The 26,222-nt window shown below is 44.9% G+C and overlaps 2 long non-coding RNA genes across 2 annotated transcripts in view; one reads left to right on the top strand and one right to left on the bottom strand.

The window, feature by feature from the left end:
- Positions 1–7,348, top strand: part of LOC122562504 — a 17,130-nt gene extending 9,782 nt beyond the window's left edge. The window contains exon 3 of the long non-coding RNA XR_006315338.1: positions 4,122–7,348. This is a non-coding gene — a long non-coding RNA (uncharacterized LOC122562504). The remainder of the gene's footprint in view (positions 1–4,121) is intronic.
- A 5,834-nt stretch (positions 7,349–13,182) lies between these two features.
- LOC122562440 lies at positions 13,183–20,070 on the bottom strand. Its single transcript, XR_006315296.1, has 3 exons — positions 18,916–20,070; positions 18,559–18,818; positions 13,183–13,217 (listed from the first exon to the last, which is right to left on the bottom strand). It is a non-coding gene; the product is annotated as an uncharacterized LOC122562440 (long non-coding RNA).
- Positions 20,071–26,222: the final 6,152 nt, after the last annotated feature.

Below are 26,222 nucleotides of genomic sequence, written 5' to 3'. Positions count from 1 at the left end.
TCAGTTGTCTCCCATGACATTGGAAACTGGGTGTGGATGTGCTGGTATTGAAGGATCCAACAGACAGTTATTACAATAATCAATGGTCTGTCAGCATTACATTCCTCAGGGACTACATGCCTGGGCTAATATTACATTCATGGTTTACAGCAGCAAAACATGTTACCCATGAGTGTCACGCTTCAAGTGATCCGCAGGGTAAGATGGAGTATGGGATCTTTATGCCCTCAGGTCACATGACATGAATGTTGTTAATGTACCAGCCTCAACCACTTCCACTGGCAGCTCATTCCATACACGTACCACCCTCTGTGTAAAAAAGTTGCCCCTCAGGTTCCCTTTTATTCTTTCCCCTCTAACCTTAACCGGATGCGCTCTAGTCCTCGATTCCCCCACCCCTGGGAAAAAGACTGAGACTTTTTCTGAGACTGAGACTGAAAAAGACTTATACACTTCTATAAGTTCCCCCCCGCCCTTAGTCTCCTGCACTCTAAAGAAAAATATCCTCCCTTGTCCAACCTCTCCCGATAACTCAGACCCTTGAGTTCTGGCAACATCCTTGTAAATTTCTTCTGCGCTCTTTCCAGTTTAATAGCATCCTTCCTATTGCAAGGGGACCAAAATTGAACATAGTACTCCAAGTGTAGCCTCACCAACGTCCTGTACAACTGCAGCATAACTTCCCAACTTCTATACTCATGACTGATGAAGGCCAGTGTGCCGAAAGCCACCTTCACTGCCCTGTCTACCTGAATCAGGAATGATTTCATGAGCATGTCTCTGAAAGGCATAATGATAGTGAGCTCTCTTAAAGGTACAAACTCAGCAGGAGTCAGGTTCTGAAGAAGGGTTACTGGACTTGAAATGTCAACTCTGCTTTCTCTCCCCAGATGCTGCCAGACCTGCTGAGTTTCTCCAGCAATTTTTTTTTTTTTGTTTCAGATCTTCAGCATCTGCATCTATTTGTGTTATTCTTTTAAAGGCTTTACTGACAACAAGGCAAGCTGAGGTGCTGAAAGCTGGAAAGGGTAGTGAGGTCTCTCCGTGCTCTGCCACTGACATATCTTCATCCCAGACTTACTGAGCTGGTGGCATCTTCCAAATTCCTGTTCTTATTCCCTCTGTGACACAACCTGCAGCAGCAATCTGGAACCTGTTTCCCCAAAACGAGTCCACTGCAGCTATTGAGACTGAGGTGATCACCTTACATTGGGTAAGGATATCAAGAGCTATGGGGAATTTAAGCAAATGGATTTGAGGTACAGTCAGCTGTGACCTAATTAAATGGCTGTGGAACAAGGTTAAAGTACTATTTGGACTCCAATTTATTTGGGACCACTCTACGCATTTAATAATGTAGAGCTATAGAATCCCTCCAGTGTGGGAGCAGGCCGTTCAGTCCATACTAACTCTCTGAAAAGTATCCCACCCAGAACCACCCTATCCCCGTGGCCCTGCATTTTCCCATGGCTAACTCACCGAGCCTGCTCATCCCTGGACACTACGGGCAATTTAGCATGGCCATTCCACCCTAACTTGCACATCTTTGGACTGGGAAGAGTGTGCAAACTCCACACAGACAGTCACCCAAGACGGGAATCAAACCTGGGTCCCTGGCGCTGTGAGGCAGTGGTGTTAACCACAGAGCCACCATGACACCCTATAACGAAGTGCAAAGATGAGGCATTTATTGCAAGGAATGCAGCTTTTGACTGCTGGATGCTGAAAATTGGATTTTCACCAGCGTTGTAGAGACACACAAAAACCTCTAGAAATTCATTGTGTTGACCCATCGTGCTGGGCTCTCAGTCCACCTCCCCTCTCCACCCACCAATCTCTGTGTTCCTCCAATTCCAGCCACTTGAGGCTGTCTGATTATAATCGCTGCACTGTTGCCTGGTGTGCCTTCAGTTACCGGCACTTGAAACTCTATATGTAACATTGCCCCTTCCTCTTTTCCTTTAAGATGTTCCTTAAAACCTGTCTGTTTGAAGAAGCTTTTGCTGTTATGTTCCAATGTCTCAATATGAGCCTCAGCATCTTGGGTTATTATTTTATAACACTTCCATGAAGCAACTTGGGTGGGGGTGGATTGGTATGGTTTGCCATGTTAGAGGTGCTACATAAATGCAGACCGATCCAGCAAACCCGCTTTCCCCTTCAACTTGACTGCTTCCATGACAGCAGGTGGACAAATGAAGCTGTGCAAACCCCATAAAGATTGAGCTGAAAGATCAGTGCTACCCACCAGCTGATGACCTGCAGGTAGTTTGCAGTTTGAGGAGAGTAACTCAGAAGGGGGGAACGGGGGTGGGGGTGAGGGGGGTGAGGCAGTTTGGGATGTGACCTGTCCCTTTCATTCAATTCTCACATACTCCCTGTCGAAGGGGCACAGCCCAGAATTCATTGTGACATGTCCCTGTGAACATATTCTCCAGGTATGGGTTCTCCTTATGAAGTGCCACACTCAGGCAGTGAGATGTGAGAAATGGTGACTTTATTCCGGTTTTAAAACTTTTTAAAAAAGTGATGTGACTCATTGCCCTTTAGCAACTTGACATGAGCCAATCAGATGCAAGCTTGATGTAAAATGAAAGAATTTTCATTTTCAGTGCTTTTCACAATCTCGAACAGCCCAATTGGGTGATGTTGATTCAGGGATAATTACTGGTCAAGACACTGGAAGAACTGGCACATTCTTCAAATAGTGTCATGGAAACTTCTTCACCCAATTGTGAACCTACATTACTTCTGATAGATGAAAGACCTGACAGTACAGCACACCTCAAGAACTGACCCTCCGACAGTGCTGCATTCCCTCAGTACTAACCTTCAGATGGTTCTACACTCCCTCACCACTGAGCCTCTGACAATGCAGCACTCCCTCAGTACTGACCCTCCGACAGTGCGGCACTCCCTCAGCACTGACCCTCCGACTGTGCGGCACTCCCTCAGCACTGACCCTCCAACAATGCAGCACTCCCTCAGTACTGACCTTCCGACAGTGCTGCACTCCCTCAGCACTGACCCACCAACAATGCTGCACTCCCTCAGCACTGACCCTCTGACACTGCAGCATTCCCTCAGTACTGACCCTCCAACAGTGCGGCACTCCCTCAGCACTGACCCTCCAACAGTGCGGCACTCCCTCAGCACTGACTCTCCGACAATGCTGCACTCCCTCAGCACTGACCCTCCGACAGTGCGGCACTCCCTCAGCACTGACTCTCTGACAGTGCAGCACTCGCTCAGCACTGACTCTCCGACAGTGCAAAACTCCCTCAGCACTGACCCTCCGACAGTGCGGCACTCCCTCAGCACTGAATCTCCGACAGTGCAGCACTCCTTCATCACTGACCCTCCGACAGTGCAAAACTCCCTCAGCACTGACCCTCCGACAGTGCGGCACTCCCTCAGCACTGACCCTCCGACAGTGCAGAACTCGCTCAGTACTGACCCTCCGACAGTGCAGCACTCGCTCAGCACTGACCCTCCGACAGTGCGGCACTTCCTCAGCACTGACCCTCCGACAGTGCAGCACTCACTCAGTACTGATCCTCCGACAGTGCGGCACACCCTCAGCACTGACCTTCTGACATTGCAGCACTCCCTCAGTACTGACCCTCCGACAGTGCAGTACTCCCTCAGTACTGACCCTCTGACAGTGTAGCACTCACTCAGCATTGACTCTCTGACACTGCGACACTCCCCCAGCACTGACCCTCCGACAGTGCGGCTCTCCCTCAGCACTGACCCTCCAACAGTGCAGTACTCCCTCAGCATTGACCCTCCGACAGTGCGGCACTCCCTCAGCACTGACCCTCTGACAGTGCAGTACTCCCTCAGCATTGACCCTCCGACAGTGCAGCACTCCCTCAGTACTGACCCTCTGACAGTGTAGCACTCACTCAGCATTGACCCTCTGACACTGTGGCGTTCCCTCAGCACTGATGCTCCAACAGTGCAGCACTCCCTCAGTACTGACTCTCTGACAGTGCGGCACTCCCTCAGCACTGACCCATATACTTATGTAGGTTATGATTTGCCTGGATAAAGTGCAAAACAATACTTTTCACTGCATCAGCAATCAACTCAAATTAAATTCTTGTGTTCCCATGTAGGAGCTGCCTATTTCTTTAAGGGGAAGGATTACTGGAAAGTGACACACAGTAACATGCAAGTGGACCCTGGGTATCCGAAGTCCGTGGCCAGGGATTGGCTGGTGTGCAGCGAGATGCAGGCGGACTCATCGATTTCCGAGCACACCCGTTCCAGAGCCCGAACGGGTCGGGGTCATCATGATGAAAGCCAGTCGGGAGATGAGAAAAGGAATTGCTCCTGTACATCTAAGGCTGGGATGCCTCGAGCCGCCATTGCATTGAGCTGGAAGGTGAAGCTGGCTGTTAGTTCTGTGGTGTTAGCCTGGCTGGGGTTGGATTAATGGACTGCATCAACTTCAACAGCAGCAGCTTCATGAGGCAGCATTGACTATATCAGAGTCAATCGTCATTGACTCACCAGGAGGAGGCTGGGTCATTACTTAACCTCCACTTAACCAAAACAGAACGCTGTGCCAAGTCCAACTGGAACTTTTCACTCTGCGTGGATTCATGGTGAATCAGCATTTTTTAAAAAGAAAATGAAGGAATTTCATGGAGAGTGTTCTTTATCATTGAAGAAAGTCCAAACAATTTATTTTTTTAACACAAAAAATACAGAGTAGTTGTGAGGACCTTTGTATGGCTATGATTAAGAAGAGTTTACTGGCATTTGTTTTCTCAGTATTATAAAATCAGGTGTTAATCAATGTTATTCATATTTATTTCGATACGTTTTCATTCACTTTTCCTTTGGCACTCAAAGCTGTTTTAAACAATGTTGCCTGTCAGCAGACGATGTGCTCTCTCCCCGAACACACCCAGACCTGGCTGACTGACTGGATGCTGTGGTGAGATTTCACTGGCAAGCAATGTTAATGAATCCTAACTGAGACCAAGGCCTGCTTACTAACCTACATTAGCTCCTGCCTGGTAATGCCTCAATGTTAGAACAGACGTATATAGGAAATAGAAGCAGGTGGATTACTTAGGGTATATGGGCACAGAAAGAGGCCATTTGGCCCAACCAGTCCTTGCCAATGTTTAAACCCACTTGAGCCCCCTTCCATCATTCCTCACTTAAATCTATCAACGCGGCTTGTCCAGCTTAACCCTTAAAGCATCCATTTGCCTTAATTGTTCCTACCATTTCCCTCTTAACCATCGTGCTTCCTACATCATCAAAGGGCTCCAATAAATTTGTCAGACACAATTTCCCTTTCACAAAACCGTGTCGACTCTGTCTGATTAAATTACCACTTTCAAAGTGTCCCATTTCCTTAATAATAAACTCAAACATTAATTCAATGGCAAATATTCGGCAAACTGTTCTCTGTTGTTTGTCTCCCTCCTTTCTTGAATAGAGGTGTTACATTTACAGTTTTCCAATCTACAGAGTCTTTTTCAGAATCTAGAGATCTTTGGAAGATTATAACCAATGCATTCACAAATTACTTTAAGAACCTAGGACACAGGTCATCATATTGAGGGAACCCGTTAATTTTCAGTCCCAGGAAGAGCCTGAGGCTACTTTGATGGTGACAATGGCCATTTTGGGTTTCTTGCTCTCTTCATCCCTCTAACATTCTGCTACTGATGGAATAGATTTACTGTCTTGTCCACAGTCTCCGCCATTTTCTTGCTTCCATTTTTAATTCCTCTCAACCTTACTTTGGATGCTCTCTTTCATATATACAAGTAGAAGCTCTTACTGCCTGTTTTTATATTTCTTGCTAGCTTACTCTCACAGTCTCATGTCCCCTCCATATTTTTAGTTATCCTTTGCTGGTTTCAGGAGTATTCCCAATCTCTGACCTACCAGTAATCTTCACAACACTACATGTTTTTTCTGTCAATTTGATGCCATTCTTAACTTGCTCAATTAAGAAATTTCTAATAATCTTTGATATGTTGTCACTGTTCCTCCTTGCAGATGTCCAATAGGAAGGAATTGAGAGTCTGAAACTGATTCTCAAGAAGCTTTTCAATAAAATAAGTTCTCAGGATATGTATTTCAGAACCTTGACAATGTCTCCTTGACTCATGTTAGTCCATCCTATTCTCTATCTGATTTTATTCTTTGTCACAGTTTGATACTGTTTAGGAGACAGCTTAAGGGTTAATCAAATTGGTGTGAGACTGGAGTCACATGTTGGCTAGATTGGTTAAGAAGGGGAGGTAAAGGACGCACCTGAACCAGTTAGGACTTTGAAAAGGTAGCGACAGTAAGAAGGATGGTTTTGGATGAGAGCAGGATATGGACAGGCAGATCAGTGGCAGATGAAATTTAATCCTGATCGATGTAAGGTGATATACTTTGGAAGAAGTAACCAGACAAGGGAGCACTCAGTGAATGACAGGAAAGTAAGAAGCTCAGAGGGAACAGAGGAATCTGAGGCTGTTTCTCCACAGATATCTGAAGCAGGCAAATGAAATGCTTGCCTTAGTCAGTCATGCTATAGATTATAAGAGCAGGGAGGTTATGTTGGAATTGGACAGGTGTTTGGTTAGGTCAGAATTGGAGTACTGTGTGCAGTTCTGGTTCCCATGCTGTTTGAAGGATGTTGAATTGAATTAGTTTTATTGTCACATAGACTCAAATGAATGCAGTGAAAAGTTTTCAGATACTTTAGATCAAATTCATAAGAAACAAAAGAAAATTAGAAAAGTGAAGAAATAAATTATAGGTGACAGGAATAAATTAGAAAAATAACATGTTCAGAATATCCATCTTTCCAACCCAGTCCCTGCCAGACCCTAGTCTCATGAAGATCTCCACTACCAGCACCTCACCTCCACCTGCACTGGACCCTCCAACGTAGGAGTCGCCCCACTTTAGGCGTTATCTCTTCACTGCTGGGTCCACAACACAGATTCCCCGGGTCCTTTGCCAGGCCAGGCCACTACTAGGCAACAAGTCCCACTTTGGCTGTAGATGTCACGCTGCCAGCACCGCCATCTTGAAGAGACACCTGCCGCCTAAACAAAAGACCAAAAGAGAAGGAAATAAAGCGAAAGAGCAGAAGCAAAACTAAAACAAAGAAGGAGAGCAGATGGGAGTGCACAGGCCACAGGCGAGAGATCACACGCAGCCCTGGAACTCTGCTGCCATCTTGCCCTGAAGGGAATACAGAGGAGATTCACCAGGATACAGACTGGGATGGAGCATCTTAGCGATGGAGGGAGGCTGGATAAGCTCAGGCTGTTTTCTTCAGAGCAGAGAAGGCTGAGGGGGAGCCCTGAAAGTGGTGAAGAAGGTTATGAGGGACTGAGAGAAGGTGGATAGAAAGCAGCTGTTCTCCTTTGTCAAAGGGTCAAGAACAAAGGGTGCATCATTCTAAGGTGAAAAGCAGGAGGTTTCAAAGGGATTTGAACATGTTTTCACCCAGAGGTTGGTGAGAATCTGGAATGCATTGCCTGGTGGGGATCTGAGGTGGAAAATCTCACAAACATTAAAAAGTATTTGGCTGAGCACTTGAAATGTCAGAACATTCAAGGATACAGGCTCAGTGCGAGACACTAGGACCCATGTAGGTTCAGTATATTTTTGTCAGTACAGACTTGATGGGTCAAAGAGCCTAAGTGGGCGGCACGGTGGTAAAGTGGTTAGCACTGCTGCCTCACAGCACCAGAGACCCGGGTTCAATTCCCACCTCAGGCGACTGACTGTGTGGAGTTTGCACGTTCTCCCCGTGTCTGCGTGGGTTTCCTCCAGGTGCTCCGGTTTCCTCCCACAGTCCAAAAATGTGCAGGTCAGGTGAATTGGCCATGCTAAATTGCCCATAGTGTTAGGTAGGGAGTAAATGTAGGGGTATGGGTGGGTTTCGCTTCGGCGGGTCGGTGTGGACTTGTTGGGCCGAAGGGCCTGTTTCCACACTGTAAGTAATCTAATCTGTACTGTATGAGTCGATGATTTTATTGGAATCCATACTCACTTCCACCAGTAACTGATATATATCCAATGATATTCAAACTGACAAGACACCGCTGTGGGATTTGAACTCGTAGTTTGCTAGATTGCTGCATAACTCCTACACTGTGTGTGGGAAACAAAAAGAGAAATTGCTGAAAAATCTCATTGGGTCTGGTGGCGTCTGTGGAGAGAAATCACAGTTAACATTTCGGGTCCAGTCACTTTTCTTCAGAACTGAAGAACTTCGGAATCCCAGGATGATCCTGGTGGGGTTCGGCCAGTATTTGAAAGCGACCTTTGCTCTGGGCAATCTCTCTCACTGCCCATAATAAATACCATCCTTTATGGTGATTTGGTCTCGCCAGGCCCGGAAAGGTTTCAATTCTGGTCCTTTTGTTTCCCCCATCCGTTTTAGTGTTACCAGGACCAGATCTTTGTTGCGTCCACGGTCTGATATTGTCAGCAGTAACTGGGAGGGTGTCCTGAAAACTAGAACAGAACTGTTCCAGAGGAAGCAGCACCCGTGGTGTATCTACCAGCAGGAAGCAGCTCAAGGCATCTGCATTTGCTACTTGGCCTCCCAGCCTGTGTTCCAATTTGTAATTGTACGCACTTGGCATTCAGCCCATCACGAACTCGAATGGAAGCTATGGGCAACAAGGCCTTGATCTCTCTGAGTATCCCTAGCAGGGGCTTGTGGTCTGGTACTATGACAAATCTACATCTGTAAAGGCATTGGTGGAACTTTCTCACACCAAAGATGACCGTCAAACGTTCCTTCTCTATCCGGGTATATCTTCATTCAGCATCAGCCAAAGTCCGGGAAGCACGTGCTATTGGTTGTTCCTCTCCATTGGGTCACCTGTGAGCCAACACTACCCCGATGCCGTACAGGGAGGCATCGCATGTCAGCACCAGGTATTGCTTGGGATCATAGTGTGCCAACATCTTAGAGGATGACGGCTGTTTCTTCACTTCCCAAGAGGATAGGTCTTGGCTACAGGACCATTTCCAAGGCTGACACTTTTTCAATAGCAGCTGTAAGGGTAGCAGGATGAAAGTGAGATTATGTATGAACTTTCCATAAAAATTCACCAATCCAAGGAAAAACCATGCTCTGGTACAGATGTGGGAGCTGGGGTATCTTTGATCATCCTCACTTTATCTTCTACTGTGTGTGACCCTGTTGTGTCAACTCTGTAACCCAAGTAGATTATTTGGGGTGCTTAGAATACACATTTTTCCCTTCTAAGGCGTATGCCTGTCTTTGAGAAACACCTAAGGACTCTGTCCAAGTTCTCTAATTGGCCTTATTGGTTTTCCCCGTTATTAGCCCACCATCCAGATGAATGGAAACCTGGGATAGCCCTTGTAAAATGTTCTCCACCATCTGCTGAAAATTTGCACAGGCACGAAAAGGCAGTCTCGTTTTTTGGTACAAACCCTTATGGGTATTAAATGTAGCATTCTTCTGGGAATCCTCATCTAAGCACAATTGCAGGTACATATGGTTCATGTCCAGCTTTGTGATGGACAGCAACTCGGCCAGCTTGGGGTACACGTCCTCTGTGTGAGAAATTGGGTATTTATCCAGCTGCGGTTTACCACTTGGTTTAAGTCCCCACAAAGGCGAACCAAGCCATCAGGCTTCACAAGGAGAAAGTGAGGACTGCAGATGCTGGAGATCAGAGCTGAAAATGTGTTGCTGGAAAAGCACAGCAGGTCAGGCAGCATCCAAGGAACAGGAGAATCGACGTTTCGGGCATAAGCCCTTCTTCAGGAATCAGGCTTCTGACCGGTGCTGCCCATTCCACCAACTGTGCCGGTTTGATGATTCCTTCACTTTTCAGCCTCCTGATTTCTGCCTCTACATTTACCAAAAGGCAAATGGCACTTGGTGGGCCTTGCAGAATCATGGGATTGCTTCCTGGTCAACTGGCAAAGTGGCCTTGTCTCATTTGATAGTCCCTAGTCCTTCCTGAAAAACCTCGGGTATTTAATCAGGACTCCACTCAGGCTGCCATTCTAATTGAAAATCAATCAAGGTGAATCTTTCTCAACCAATTTCACCAAGTCATGCCTGGGCCTAGGTGTTTTACTACAATCAACGATAACTGATCCAGCTGCTTCTCATATGAGACTTGAACTGAATATTATGTAACTCATCTGCTCCACTTGCTACATTTTCTCATGACAAAGCCAGTTGTCAGGTATGTTTGAAGTCCAGTGGGGCTTTTGCATGGTTACATCATTAATCCCTTCCACCAATTGGTCTCTCAGCATCTCATTAAGAGTTAAACCAAAGTCACACGCCTCTGCCAGTCATCTTAACCTCATGAAAAATCCTGATACAGATTCCCCCGGCTCTCGAATTGCTGAGTAAAAGTGAAAGCGTCTCAGAATTAGAGGAGGCTTGGAGTCATAATATTGCTCAACTAAATCCGTCAGCGCTTGAAAGGTTTTAGTATCTGGCGCCTCAGGAAACATTGGGCTCCTAATAACCGAAAAAGCTGTGAGACCACAAGCTGTCAGGAGAATTACTTGTTGCTTTTCATCTGCCCCCAATGTTATTTGCCAGAAAAAAAATGCATTCTTACCACACACTGAACCCAGTCTTCGACAGCAGGATTGAACAATTCAGGCTTCTCAAATAACGACATGATGCCAGAAATGCTTATCCCAACTCAAAGACAACCATTGTGATTGAATTTCTTCAGCAGCATTTTTTTTCTCGCTGCCACTGAATTAATTCCACAGAGGCCAGTATCCCATCACCAAGTCCCCCCTTATTTACACGGGGAGAGTCCTTAACACTAATCCAGCTCCCTCAGAGCCAGCTCTCAGAGTGAACAGGACCTCTGACACTCCTGTTTATTTTTTCTTTTTTTTCTTTCTTTTTTCTTCTTGTTCTATCGCCTAACTGTGGTAGTGATTATTTTCCCCCAGCACCCATTGTGTGTGTGCAGGTGTGAGACACAGTGAGAGACACAAGGTACACGAATCTTTATTCCGTTTCCACCACCAGGAAGATAGGAAACACCCGAGTGGCCAGTGACAAGCAGTGCCCTTCACAAAAGGCAATGCTGTGTGATCATACAGTGAAGGGGAGGGCAGGGATTAAATCAAAATAGAATTGGAGGGGGAAATAATACACTCCACACCCTGCGGCGCCCACCTCTCCCTGAACAACTCCAGGGTATCAGTGGATGCATTCCTGTTTATTTTTTTTTGTGAATAGAACGACACTCCTGTTTATTTTTTTTCTTCTTTTTCTATTACCCACACCCGACCACCTAACCACGGTAGTGCTTATATTTTCCCCCAGCACCCATGTTGTGTGTGTGCAGGTGTGAGACACAGTGAAAGACTCAAGGTGTACAAACCTTTATTCAAATTTCCACCACCAGGAAGAAAGGAAACACCCGAGTGGCCAGTGATAAGCAGTGCCTTTCACATCAAAGGGCACACTCCTGTTTATATCTGTCAGCCAGGACTCCCTGATTGGACCAGGTTAACAGCCCCAGTCAGGGAACTCAGATTCTATGAAGTCCACCTGGCTGACCTCGTTGTAATCAGTACGACTCTCTTTCCTGTCCTTCTCGAATTGAAGACTGGTCCAACCTCCGTTGATATTAGAAACAAAACAGACGAGAACCTGGGGCAGGTGGACTTGTATTTGTCCTTCCTCCTCTCTTTCTCCCTCTCTCTCTCTCCAGTACCTGTCACAGAGAGTCATGATTACTAACTGTCACAGCAGGAGCAAAGCAAGGAGCCTTGTTGGAATCCCTTGATGGCCTGTTGAGAGTACTCAGTGATTTAGAATGTGGCTGTGGTTGTGTGAGAGGTTGTGCCTAGTCTGACACTCTGGGTACCAGTTACTAAGTTTCACAGCATCATTCCAGTGAATAACAGCAGAAACAGGCAGACTTGTCACCTTCTGTGGGATCTTGCTGTGTACAATTAACTGCAGTGCCTGTCCTTCATTGTACATGAAATGTGTTCGAATATGTCTGAGCAATGTCATTAAAGTGCTTTATAGAAATGACATGCATGTCCCTTGAGTCTGCTTTCTTCATTGTCACTTGGATTTTCTGGCTCAGAGTCAGAGGCTGGATGTGTGCCCCTTTGCTACACTGCATCATTCTCGGGTGGCTGAAATTTGCCACGACATGCTGATTTTAAAGGTGGAAATAAGAGGCAAAAAGGTGTGATTTACAAAGCCAACATTGCTCTTCCCAAAGGTTATCGGAAGCCTGTCGAATTCGGGAATGTCGAGAGCTTTTAAAATAGGCACTCGGCCTCTTGAAGATTCAAAAGCTGATTTTGGACAGGCAGAGGCCTAGTGATAATGTCACTGGGCTGGTAACACAAATAATGCAATCTCCAGGCTACTTCATTCTAATTTTAATTAGCAGCGATGGATGTTTTTAACAGTATTTTTGTGCTCTCAGCAAAAGTGCCTACTAAATTAGAAAAATTTCAAACTTTACTTATAAAGTGTTTCAGATTGAATAACAAATCTTTGAAGTAAATTGAGATTTAGAGTTTATCTTAAACTACGTAAGCTCAAGCTTCAACTTTAGGTGACTTCTACGTTTTGGGTATTTTATTATGTCAAGAGCCCTATATAAGTTATTTGTTTTCAAACAGTAACTTTTTGAGTTAAAGTGATTCTTTGAAAACAAAAAATCAAATCTTTTTCGATGTTGAAGTATTTCTCCAACTGGCTGTGATCTGAATAATGCTAACAGTGAGTATTGGGACATGCATGGATCAAACTAACCTTCCCTTCCTACTATATGCCAACATAGAGTTTACTATTCCAGCCTTAGAAAAGCTACGCCAATACAGACCGGATCATTTCAGGATATCTAGTAGGTGTGGACAAGTTGGACCGAAGGGTCTGTTATTGTGCTGTAAAACTCTGTGATCTGAGGATAATGGGTTTGAATCTCACCATGTCTGATGGCGAATTCAATAAAAATCTGAAGTTAATAGCTAGTCTAAAAGTGACGGTGTAGCTATTGTTGATTGTTGTAAAAACCCACCTGGTTTGCAAGTATTCTTTAGGGAAGGAAATCTGCCATCCTTACCTGGTCTGGCATACAAGTGACTCTGGACCCACTGCAATGTGGCTGACTCTCAACTGCCCTCTGAGCATTTAGGAATGGGCAATAAATGCTGGCCCATCCAGTGACATCCAAATTCTATGAATAAACAAAGATAAGTAACTCAAATTAAACCAGGATTACCAGCACTACGTGGAAGCTAACCAATAGTCCTTGAGCCCTCCTGTCAATGGTGGAGGAACAGCACCTCCACTGAAAGGGGTTTGTAACTGCAGCATGATACATTTCTGTGGATAGATTGATTCTATTGCAATCATAGAGACAGTAAATTACAATGGCAAAGTTGATAGGACATGGACAGGTGTGAATGTATATGTCTATGTTTCTTCTCATAATTTAAAATAAAACACATATCATGTCATATGCAACAACTGCAGGAATCCAAACCTGAACTTCCATGATTCAGACACTATACTGTGTATAATCCCCAGTGCGGGAAAGGAAATTGAGCTCAATCCTCAAAATAAAAGCAGAATGATCTAAAATACAGTGCACAGAGATATTTAAATTGGTTAAATTGTTGATCTTGACATTAACTAATAAAAGGAAAATTTTACAGGGCTAGAAAGGACAAGAGAGTTGGGGATGGCGGACCAAGGGAAATGGGTTATTTGGCAAGTCCTTCAAAGAGCTTGCAGAGCCTCAATGGGTGAATGGCCTCCTACTGTACCATGCCAGTGAATTCCTAATCACTATTTGTAGGACAGTTTTCGCATTTACTCTGTGAAATTGGGGCAAACTGTAATTGTCTGTGACAATGAGATTAGTTTTTAAAAGGAAGGATTTTTTCATTGGACAGTCACTTCGGCGTGTAATGGGGAGATTCTTGGTGCAGTTAAGCATTCAATCCTGTCAGTGTTCTCAAAGAATGTAAAATGGTTTCAAAAACAACACACTTGTATGGAGGAAAGCGCAGCATTTGTCTATTTTGCGGCGCCGTCTAATCCCTTTATTTTGTGAAGGTGCAATGACCTTTTCTGGGTTACATTCCCTGGGTGTCAACTCTTTTCCAGTGTCTCATATTCCTGGCAACCCAGTCATCGGGATTGTTGGCTGAAATGTGAACCTCCCAAACCAGGTTCAGACTGAGGGATGTAGAAATTACTGAAACACCCCCTCCTCCCCACCAAGAGTGATCTCACATCGCCAGGAATTTAACATCAATTTTCAGAAAACTGCTGCGGAAAGAAAGATTGGTGACACATAACCCAACCTCCACTCCCGGCACCTTCTCCTGCAACCGCAAGAAATGTAAAACTTGCGCCCACACCTCCCCCCTTACTTCCCTCCAAGGCCCAAAGGGATCCTTCCATATCCGCCACAAATTCACCTGCACCTCCACACGCATCATTTACTGCATCCGCTGCACCCGATGTAGCCTCCTCTATATTGGAGAGACAGGCCGCCTACTTGCGGAACGTTTCAGAGAACACCTCTGGGACACCTCACAACCTTTAAGAAGTACTTGCATGGTCACCTGAAGGATCATAAGATTCGGAGCTATGCGCCAAGTGTGAGAAAGTGGGACTGGTGTGGATTTAATGTGGTTTCAGATGAAGCAAACAAAGCAGTTGGCAAAATCCAGTGCTCAGAATAAGAAAAGTATTATTTAATCAGAGAATATGATCAAAGGCTGGCTGGGATTGAGGCTGAGACATTGCTGGGACCTCTCCAGTTGCTGTTCATGCATTCGCCACCAAGTGGTGCCAGAGAGACCCGGGAGCTCACTGTGTAATAATGGCCAGTACAAGCTTGAATGTCCCATTGATGGAAAAAAGGCCATGCAGCCCATCAGCCTTTTACTTCAGACTTCGACCACATATACCCCCTTTAGCCTCAGTGGCTCTATTCTCCTCACTCATTATCGGGCTCTATGCTTTCAGCTGCCTGGGCCTTTAGCTCTGGAATGTATCCATAACTATCTTAGCCTCCCTTCCTCCACAAAACACTCCACAAAACCTGCCCCTTGGATCATGGTTTATTGGTCACTGACCTAATATACTCATGTGTCTCAGTGTGAAATCTTGTTTGGCAGTTACTTCCAAGAAGAATGTGGGGATGTTTACGGGTGGCATGGTGGCTCAGTGGTTAGCATGGCTGCCTCACAGCACCAGGGTCCCAGGTTCAATTCTAGCCTCAGGCAACTGTCTGTGTGGAGTTTGCACATTCTCCTCACATCTGAGTGGGTTTGCCCTGGTTTCCTCCCACAGTCCACAGATGTGTGGGTCAGGTGAATTGGCCATGCTGAATTGCCCATAGTGTTAAGTGCATTAGTCAGAGGGAAATGGGTCTGGGTAGGTTACTGTTCGGTGTGGACTGGTTGGGCTGAAGGGCCTGTTTCCACACTGTAGAGAATCTAATCTAACTTTCTGACATTAAATGCACTGTACAAATTCATGTATTATGTTTGATAGACATCCCTGAAGGAATGTAAAAGAACTTACATTTCTATAGCACCTTCGTGCAGCCTTGTGAATTATACTGAAGTGTCATCGCTAAAATGATATTGGAAAACAGCGAGGCCCAGAATCAGGAAATAATAGAAATGCTCATGTAGTCCTTCTCCGTTTTGTTGTTTGAGGGAGAAATGTTGGCCAGTACCTGAAGAGAAATCTTTGAGCCACACCACCAGACTAAATCACTCGGTCAGTTTTGTTGTGGGATTTTCCTGTGTGAAAATTGACTACAAAAATACTATTTCATTGTCAGTAAAACATATTGGGACTGGCTGAGGTCATCACAATAAGACCATAAGAAATAGGAACAGCAGTAGGCCATTCGGCCCCTTGGACCTGTCCTGCTATCCAATAGAATCATGGCTGAACGAAGATTACTCGCACCCAGTTCCCTGCCCTTTCCCTATAACCTTAGATTCGCCAACAGATCAAGAATCTATCTCAGCCTTAAATAGGACTCTACCCCCACAGCTCTCTGTGACAAAGAGTTCCAAAGACCCACATCCCTCTGAGAGAAGTAATCCCTCCTCATTTCAGTCTGAAATTGGTGCCCCTTTATTCTCAGACTGTGCCCTCTGGTCCTAGACTCTCCCATGAGGGGAAACAGCCTCTCAACATTGACCCTGTCAAGATCCTTAAGCATTTAAAATGTTTCAGTGAGATCACCTCTTATTTTTCTAAACCCCAGTGAGTAGACTTCAAACTGCCCTTTTAAGAGAGCTGGTCAGGTGACCTGGGTCCAGTCTAGAACCTGCTAAGGAGGTGTGAGCATCGTTAATTAAGTGCTCCTGTTCAGCTTCACCATTTTTCTCCTTGGTATATTGTTCCAAAGGATGCACTTACCTAATATCAACCCGTTTAAACTTTGCTTGTTAAGACAATCCCTCCATTCTAGGAATCACTCTTGTGAACCTTCTTTGAAATGCCTCCAATGAAAAAATATCTTTCCTTAAATAAGGGGACTCTGAAACTCAAATAACTTCACAGAGGCCAGTATCCCGTCACTGAGTCCCCCTTTATTTACACGGGGAGAGTCCCTGACCCTGATCCAGCTCCCTCAGAGCCAGCTCTCAGAGTGAACAGAACCTCTGACATTCCTGTTTTTTTTTCTTTTTTTCTTCACATCAAGGGACCACCTGCTTATTTTTTTTCCCCCCCTTTAACCCCCACACTACCGCCTAAGTGCGGTAGTGCTTATTTTTTTCCCCAGAACAGAACCACCGACACACCTGTTTATATCTGTCAGCCAGGGCTCCCTGATTGGACCAGATAAACAGCCCCAGGACTTTGTCACAATCAGAACAGAAACTGTCACAGTACCCCTAATGTGGTCTCATCTACACCTTGTACAGTTGCAGGTGCTATAGAAATGCATATAGAAATTCTTTCCTTCATCTTCATGGGGAAATAATGATTGCCTTGATCTGATTACATTGAACAAGTATGAAGGAATATTTGTAATCACAGTGTTTGTCCAGTTTTATCTCATTTGAGTTAAGGAAATGTTGGTATTTTGGCCAAGAAATCCAATGTGTTTTCAATAATTATTCTAATTAACACACACGTGCTGCAAGTTAAAGGTGTAGAGTCATACAGCATGGAAACAGACCCTTTGGTCTAAATTGTCCATGCTGACCAGGTTTCCCAGTGTTCTAGACTCTGCAGTAAGCAGGAAGTGCTTCTCAATATTGACCCCGTCACCTCGTAAAGAATTTTATATCCTCCAATATGATCAATCACCTCTCATTCTTCTAAACACATGCCAGTGTAAGCCTGTTCCACTCAATCATCCCTCATTGCATAGCTCACTTGCTTATTCCATTTTGTCTTCATTGAAGGGATTTAGGGATATAGGAACAGGAGTAGGCCATTCAGCCCATCAAATCTGCCCCACTATACAAAATGATCATTTTACTGACTGTAACGGGCTCAGCCAGGTGGACCTCATAGAATAGGAGTTCCCTGATTGGGGCTGTTAATCTGGTCCAATCAGGGAGCCCTGGCTGACAGGTATAAACAGGTGTGTCGGTGGTTCTGTTCACTCTGAGAGCTGGCTCTGAGGGAGCTGGATCAGTGTCTAGGACGCTCCCCACATAAATAAAAGGGGAACTGGTGACGGGGGTGAAGTCACTTCAATTATGGTTGATCAAACACTTTCATGAATTTTATCCACCGTGTTCCCATTACCCCGTATCCCACTAGGAATCAGAAATCAGTGAATGTCTGCCTTAAATAGACTCAAAGCCTGAGCTTCTACAGCCCTCTGTGGGAGAGAATTCCAAACAGTCACAATCTGCTGAGTAAAATGACACAGCAATAGACTATTCAGCTTCCCCAAACCCCAACCCCAGTCTTCCTCCCAACCTGTCAACATCTCCTTCCAACCTTTCATGATGTCCACTGTAACTGTAACAATACCATTCCCCTCACCCATTCTCCAAGGGGGTGAGTTTCACATTCTCACGACTCTCTTGGTAAAAATTGGTTGTATTCAGAGGTCCTGATTGGATTTCTTGGTGATGATCTTACACTGATGGCCTTTAACGTGGCTCCTCCCCACAGGATGAAAGGTTATCCCTTGCCTGTGTCATTAAAATCTTTCATCATTTTAAAGGCCTCCATTAAATCACCTTCAGTCTACTCATTTCAAGGAAAGAGAGCCCTACACTGTATCTCTCCTGATATATACATGCACTCTCAGATTACTGTAAATCCTTTACGTACCCAGGGCCACAATATCCTTATTAAAGCATTGGTAAGCCAAAATGGAGATGATGACCTAGTCGTGTTACCACTAAACTGTTAATCCAGAGACCTGGCTTCGAGTACCACTGCAGCAGATGGTGGAATTTGAATTCGATTAAAATTTGGAATTAAGAGTCTGATGATGACCACAAGTTGATTGTTAGAAAAACACATCTGGTTCACTAATGTCCTATAGGGAAGGAAACTGCCATCCTTACCTGGTCTGGCCTACATGTGACTCCAGACCTACAGCCATGTGGTTAACTCCCAACCTCAATCAGCGATGGGCAATAAACGTTTGTCTAGCCAGCGACACCCTCATCCTGTGAATGAATGCAAAGATTTCAGAATGCCCTTATTCTAGGCATTTTCCAATCCACAGTATTTGCAGAGTTCAGTTAACGTCTGTGTCATTTCCCTTAGTTCAAGATCAGGGTTCTGAAGATTTTTTTGCTTCTCATCATAGTTCCCACTTCCCCTGTTTTAGAAAAATCCACAACAGAAGTTTTTTTATCGGGATTAAAAATTGGAAAAACAGTGCAATGTATACTTCATATTAATTTTATTTTACTTACGAAGTGTTAAGCTGTTACTGAGCAAACATTCACCAATTTTAAGCCAATATTCAAACCGATTCTCAGCTCAGTTAAAACACAAGAGTTCAGAATAACCCACAAGTCGGCCTTTATTTTTCTTGATCAGGGATATGAAAGAGTTTCCCGTTGTCCCTAAGCCAGCTCCTCTCACTCTCAGTCCTGATCGTCATTCATGACATGACTACACTCTCACCAGAGCACCCCCCCGCCCCACCCCAACACAGGAAACTTGGCTAAAGAATACTCTGCAGATGTACCCAGCTTGAAGAAGCTGGCTGGAGCCGTTGTGTCTGAGCAGCGAAAACAGACTTTGGAGGAAACGAAATCTGCTGCTGTGTGGCTTTATCACAAGAGAAAAGATGGGGGCAGCAATAACAGGAAGGATACATTCTGCGGAGGAGTTTTTTTTATATAAATGCAGAGTCTGTGTGAACCAGAGACCGACTGTCTGGGTGACTTCAGATCCATTCTGAGACATGCCTCATTTCAGTAGCAATTAGCTCTCAATGACACTATCATTCCTCAGCACCTGATTGGAAAGCTGAGTCTGCTGGGCCAGAATACCTCCCTCTGTAACTGGATCCTGGTCTTCCTGACTGGGAGTCCTCAGTCAGTCTGGATTGGGAACAGCATCTCCAACACCATCACACTGAGCACGGGGGCACCCCAGTGCTGTGTGCTCAGTCCACTGCTGTTCACCCTGCTGACACACGACTGTGCAGTGATGCCCAGCTCAAATCACATTATCAAGTTCACTGATGACACGACTGTAGTGGGTTTCATCAGCAGGAACAATGAGTCAGCTTACAGACAGGAGGTGCAGCGGCTAACAGACTGGTGCGGAGCCAACAACCTGTCTCTGAACGTGGACTAAACGAAAGAAATCATTGTTGACTTCAGGAAGGCACGGAGCAGCATCTCTACTTTCTGCACAGACTGAGGAAAGCCCATCTCCCACACCCTCATCCTCACCACATTCTACAGAGGGCTCATTGAGAGTACCCTGAGCTGGGGTACTCTCAAGCATCAGTGCTTGGTTCGGGAATTGTACCGCCTTGGATCGTAAGACCCTACAACGGGTAGTGAGGACAGCTGAGGAAATCATCGGGGTCTCTCTCCCCTCCATTACTAACATTTACACCACACGCTGCATCCGAAAGGCTAAGAGGATTATGGAAGACCCCACACACCCCTCACTCAAACTCTTCGCCCTCCTGCCATCTGGCAGAAGATACCAGAGCATTCGGTCTCTCATGGCCAGACTGTGCAACAGTTTCTTCCCCCAAGCAATAAGGCTCCTTAACACTGTACAGTCACATTCTATTCCATCTGCAATTCTTTGCACGACTTTTTGAATTGTTGCTAAATTATTACACTGTAATTTGTCCACCACTGTGCCTATTGTCTTGTCAGGAGTTACTCTGCTGTCTTACATGTTTTGCACTTTTATATGCACTTTATGCTGCCCTCCGTATGACTATACACTTGTGTAATTTGTGTTGTCCATGTAGCATCTTGGTCCTGGAGGAATGCTGTCTCGCTTTTACTGTATCAGTTGTATATGGTAGAAATGACAAATCAAGTTCCTCTTGACTCTTGACTTGCATCCCTAGTGTGTACATGTGAAGGATATGTGTTTTGAGTGTGTATATGTTTGAGTGTGAGTTTGCACGTGTGTCTCTGAATGTTTTGAGTGTGCATGATTGAGTGTGTGTGCGTGTTTGAGTGTACACGAGCATAACTATATGTGTATAAGTGTGTTTATGAATGTGTTTGAGTGTTTTTAGGTTTCCATGTGTGTATGTTTGCGTGTGTGGGTTTACAAGTCTGTATGTTTGAGTGTGTGTGTTTGAGTACGTATGTTCAGGGTACGTGTGTGTACAGAGTGTCTGTTTGACTGTGGGAGTGTCTTTGAGTGTGTTTTGTGTGCTTAAGTGTATGTTGTGTGTTTGAATGTGTTGTGAGTGTGAGTGTTGCATGTGTTTGATTGTGTGTGTTCTGTGCATGAATGTGTTGTGTGCTTGAATATGTTTTGTGTATGCGTGTGCGTTGTATATTTAAGCATGTGTTGTATGTGTGAGTGTTATGTCCGTGAGTATGTTGCATATTTGAGTGTGTTGTGAGTGTGAGTACTCTATGTATACTGTATATAGTTACTAGTATTCCTGCAATAAACCTAAAAGGCTGTGTTACTGAGAGAATGGCACCAAGACAATCGCTCAGTTGAAGAGTTGGTGCAGACACAAAGGGCTCAATGGCTTTCAGCAGGCATGGCCTTGCTCCTCCTCCCTCCCTGATTGGTCAGATTTGAATGAGTGGTCACCCCCAGCCTCTTTGTTGCCTTTGAAGGAGGGAGGTAATTGGACCCATGGCAAGTTGAGGCCCATTAATTGGCCAATCAAGGATCTTTATTGCTGGTGAGTCCCAAGGGATCTCCTCATCCAGCACTTCAATGCTGAGGCAGTATCGGGGGGGGGGTGTCACCACTTCCCCAGGAAGATAAGGAAATTCAGCTTATCCTCAAGGATTCTGGAGGTGCACCATATAAACAGCCTATCCTGTGTGGCAACTGCTCTTCCCAAGAGTACAAGAAACTGCAGAGAGTTGTGAACACATCCCACATCACAGAAAACAGCCTTCCATCCATTGGCTCCGTCTATACATCCTGCTGCCTCGGGAGATCAGCCAACATCATCAAAGACCCCTCCCAACCCCATTTATACTCTCCTCCACCCTCTTCCATCAGGCACACAATATAAATGCGCACACAAATAGTTGTAAGTACAGCTTCTTCCCTGCTGTTATCAGACTCTTGAACAGACCTCTCAAATGTTAACGTTGATCTCTCTCTGCACCTTCTCTGCTGCTGTAACACTGTAGTCTACACTCTGCTCTACTACACTGATGCACTTTGTATGGTATGATCTGTAGAGCATGTAAAACAGCACTTCTCACTGTATCTCGGTACACGTGACAACAATCAATCAATCAATATGAATATCTCGTTGGGTCAACTTGCCAACTATTTGCCCTTCCATACTGTGCCCAGGGAGGGGGGAATTGCACTTGGTGCCTCTAGAAGGTAATCACGGCCTGACAAACACAAACAGGTGGAAATCCAATAATGATAAGAGAGTACTGGGTAATTGGCAATGAGTGAACTCTCCAGACATCAACTAAGGGAAAGCAGACATGGAACTGTTGCCAAGGTGTGCTGGTTAGTATACCCTCTAACCCAGAGTGTAGCTCCCAACAGTGTTATCGATATCACTCCATAAAATATAGAGAAAAGCCACCGGCACGGTGGCTCAATGGTTAGCACTGCTGCCTCACAGCACCAGGGACCCAGATTCGATTCCAGCCTCAGGCGACTGTCCGTGTGGAGCTTGCACATTCTCCCCGTATCTGCGTGGGTTTCCTCCCACAGTCCAAAAATGTGCAGGTCAGGTGAATTGGCCACGCTAAATTGCCCGTAGTGTTAGGTGCATTAGTCAGAGGGAAATGGGTCTGGGTGGGTTACTCTTCGGAGGGTCAGTGTGGATTGGTTGAGCCAAAGGGCCTGTTTCCACACTGTAGGGAATCAAATCTAATCTAGTTATCAAGTCAGATTCACACCACACCGGCCATTAAGTTTCTACACCACGACATTAAATGTTGAGGAAAATGTGTGTTTTGTGTCGTGAGATGTCAGAAGAGTGTCATGAATGGTCAGTGAGGAGGCTCTCACTGATTTTAATATGGACTGGAGTCTTGGGGAGACTTATTGAAATGATCAAAATGAAATGGTGGCAGATGGAATGACACGCAGTGAAGGGTGAAATGATACATTCTGGTTAATAGAATGAGTAAGAGGAGTTGGTGATAGAGACAAATGGGGCTGCAGGAGTGGATTGACCTGTGCACGCACCTGTGACAGTGACAGGTTAGACGCTGGTGAAAAGGCTGAGCAACAAAGGACATCAGCAAGGGAATTAATCCAAACCTTGCAATCACTAGTTACATGTCAGTGGCAGTATTGTGCCTGATGATGGGTATTGCCCTTCATCCAGGAAGGATATAGAGGCATTAAACAAAATTCAGACCAAATAGTTAGTGTGTGGTATCAGAGCACAGCTGGAACACTGTGAATAGTTTCAGTCCCTTAACTAAGGAAAGATAGACTGGCATGGGAGACAGTCCAGAAAAGGTTCACTGGGCTGCTCCAGGTCTGCAGTGATTCTCTTATGAGGAGAGGTTGAGTCAGTTGGGATTGAAGTTTATAAAAATGAAAGGTGATGACATCAAAAGATATTAATTCCTAGAGGCTTGATAGGGGAGATGGAGAAAGGTTGTTTCCTCATGTGGGAGAGTCCAGGACCAGAGGCCGTTATCTCAGGATAAGTAGTTGCACATTTAAGACAGCGATAAGGAAACTCGACATGTCCACAAGGATTTTACAGATGCACCATAGAAAGCATCCTATCCAGAGATAATTCCAGAAATTTCTTCTCTCAGAGGGGGAGTGAATCTGTGGAATTCTTTACTGCAGAGGGCTGTCAAGCCTGGGGTGTTAACTGTATTCAAGGCTGAGACAGACAGATTTTTAATCAGCAAGAGGAAAAGGGAGGAAAGTGGAGTTGAGGATTAGGAGATCAGCCAATGGCCTGGTTAACTAGTGGAGCAGGCTTCATGGACTGAATGGTCCATTTCTGCTCCTTCATTCCATGGTTTTATGGAGAGAATGTGGAATTGTTATCTCAGGGAGGGGTTGAAGTGACTCACACCTACATAGATAAGGGGAGCTAAGCAAGAATGACAAAAATGATGACAGATTTAGATGAGCAAAATCATGACAGGACTTGAAAAGTGTGTAAACACCATCAGGCACCTATTGGGCTGAATGGCCTGTTTCAGTACTATCTCTCCTATGTACATCCATGGACCAGACTTACTGGAATGGTACTACCTGCGAGGAACTTCTGTTTATGTGGAGAGATGAGAAAAACAGAGGTTGTTCTCCTGATAGCCGCTAATAGTCTTGGTCTAAAGAATATTTACAGAGTCTGCTGAGGTAAGTAAAACATTCAGTTTTTTTAAGAAACAGCCTAATGTGGCTCCAGCTTGACATGAGTGCGAGCAAGATCAAATGATACAGAATCACTCTCTGAGGCAGTGTATAGTGTCACATTAACATTTGACACAGTCAGGCTTCACTCCTTAAACTACAGAAGCAGGGAAGGTGCAAACTAATGGAAGTGTTTAAATCATAAAGAGTGCAACGTGGAGTGAGAGTAAACAATTCCCCGGGTCAGAAGTCTCAGTAAACAGATCTATCAGGCCCTATGCCGGCTCAGATTAACTGGTTATTGCTGATTACTTCCAACAGTTCACCGATATTTTGAGATAAGAATTTGACAGTTGTCAGGATTGAAATTGTTATTGCGTTCGCATTTTTATCAAGTAATGACTCTGCTGTGAGATTTTCAAACTGAGGCTAGTTTCACTCTCTCTCTGAATCTTCAGTCACAGCTCTCCTGCTTATGATTCCAATTTAAAGCCTGCTATTAATAGTTTTAAGACTTTATAGTAAACATCACTTCCTGTACCCTTTCACCCCTTGCTGTCAGGCTGTCTGCTTTTGTTCGTTTCCATGCAACTGCTCTTGCTGCCCTATTCATCTAATTGGATGTTCTTGACTAACATAACAAATCAGGCATCATTTCTTCAAAGCAAGTTTGTTTCCCTGTGCATAATCTTTTCTCTTAACAAGTGTCAAGGAATCCATTCTAGATCCTGTTTTGTCAGCTTCTTAATCTCCGCACACATTAATCACAGCATTTAAAAAACATATACTTTCATGGGGTATGTGCATCGCTGGCAAGGCCAGGATTTGCTTCTGACCCTTAATTACCCTTGGAAACTGGCTTGAAGGTTTCTACCTGTCTGCTTTCACCTCTCTTACTTCAGGGCGCTGTTACTGCTCTGGATCTGTCTGGGTGTGTGTAGCTCCCAGCTTGGTGAGTTCACACACCAACGTATCAGGTACATGCATCTCATCGCTTTTGGTTTGTTTGCTCAATTTATTCTGGAATAAGGTTTAAACATCCACTTCCTCCTCCAACAACATTCAGTAGCAGCAGTGTGTACCATTGACAAGATGCGTTGCAGAAATGATTATCAGACAGCACCTTCCAAACCCACGACCACTTCTACCTCGAAGGACAAGGGCAGCAGATACATGGGGACACCATCCCTTGTAGGTTCCCCTCCAAGTCACTCCCCATCCTTACTTGGAATTTTCTTCACTATGTTAAAGTCCTGGAATTTCTTCCCTAAAATCCTATATTTTGAAATAACTGCACAGAGGCTGGAATCCCATCACCAAGTCACTCTTTATTTACACATGTTCAGTATATGAGCTCTGACCAGCCAGCCTCAGAGCCAGCCCCTGGAATGAGGAAACTCATTAAATCTCCTGTTTATATCTGTCAGCCAGGGCTCCCTGATTGAGCCAGGTTAACAGCCCCAATCAAGGATCTCATGCTTAATATGATCCACCTGGCCCTTGTTCCAATCGCTACACATTTCTATAGTGTTATTAACATAATTAAAAATGTTCCAAGTTGCTTCACAGGAGCATTAAAAAAAATGACACCAAGCCACATCAGGGGATATGAGATCAATTGACAAAAGCATGGTCAATGAGATGGGTTTTAGGGACTAGCTGAAGGAAAAAGAGAGAGGCAGAGAGGTTTTGGGAGAGAAATCCAAGCATCAGTTTTCAGATCTGCACAGGAGAACATGCTAATAACGTTCCAAAACTAGTGCTGAATGATCAAGAAGAACAAGTGGGAGGGGAAATAATGACAAGTATCACCAGGGAAAAGATACTTGGGAAGCCAATGGAACTAAAGGCCAATATGATCCCTGGACCAGATGGATGTATCCTAGGATAGTCAAGAAAGTAACTATGAGATGACGGATGCACTGGGAGTAATCATCCAAGAATCTTTAGATTCTGAAAAAGTCCCAGAGGATGAGAAAACTGCCATTATTATAGAACATAGAACATAGAACATAGAAGAATACAGCGCAGTACAGGCCCTTCGGCCCTCGATGTTGCGCCGATCCAAGCCCACCTAACCTACACTAGCCCACTATTCTCCATATGCCTATCCAATGCCCGCTTAAATGCCCATAATGAGGGAGAGTCCACCACTGCTACTGGCAGGGCATTCCATGAACTCACGACACGCTGAGTAAAGAACCTACCCCTAACATCTGTCCTATACCTACCAACCCTTAAT

Source organism: Chiloscyllium plagiosum, chromosome 25 (assembly GCF_004010195.1).
Source record: "Chiloscyllium plagiosum isolate BGI_BamShark_2017 chromosome 25, ASM401019v2, whole genome shotgun sequence".
Classification (NCBI taxonomy): Eukaryota; Metazoa; Chordata; class Chondrichthyes; order Orectolobiformes; family Hemiscylliidae; genus Chiloscyllium; species Chiloscyllium plagiosum.
This window is presented reverse-complemented; position numbering and strand designations above follow the sequence as displayed.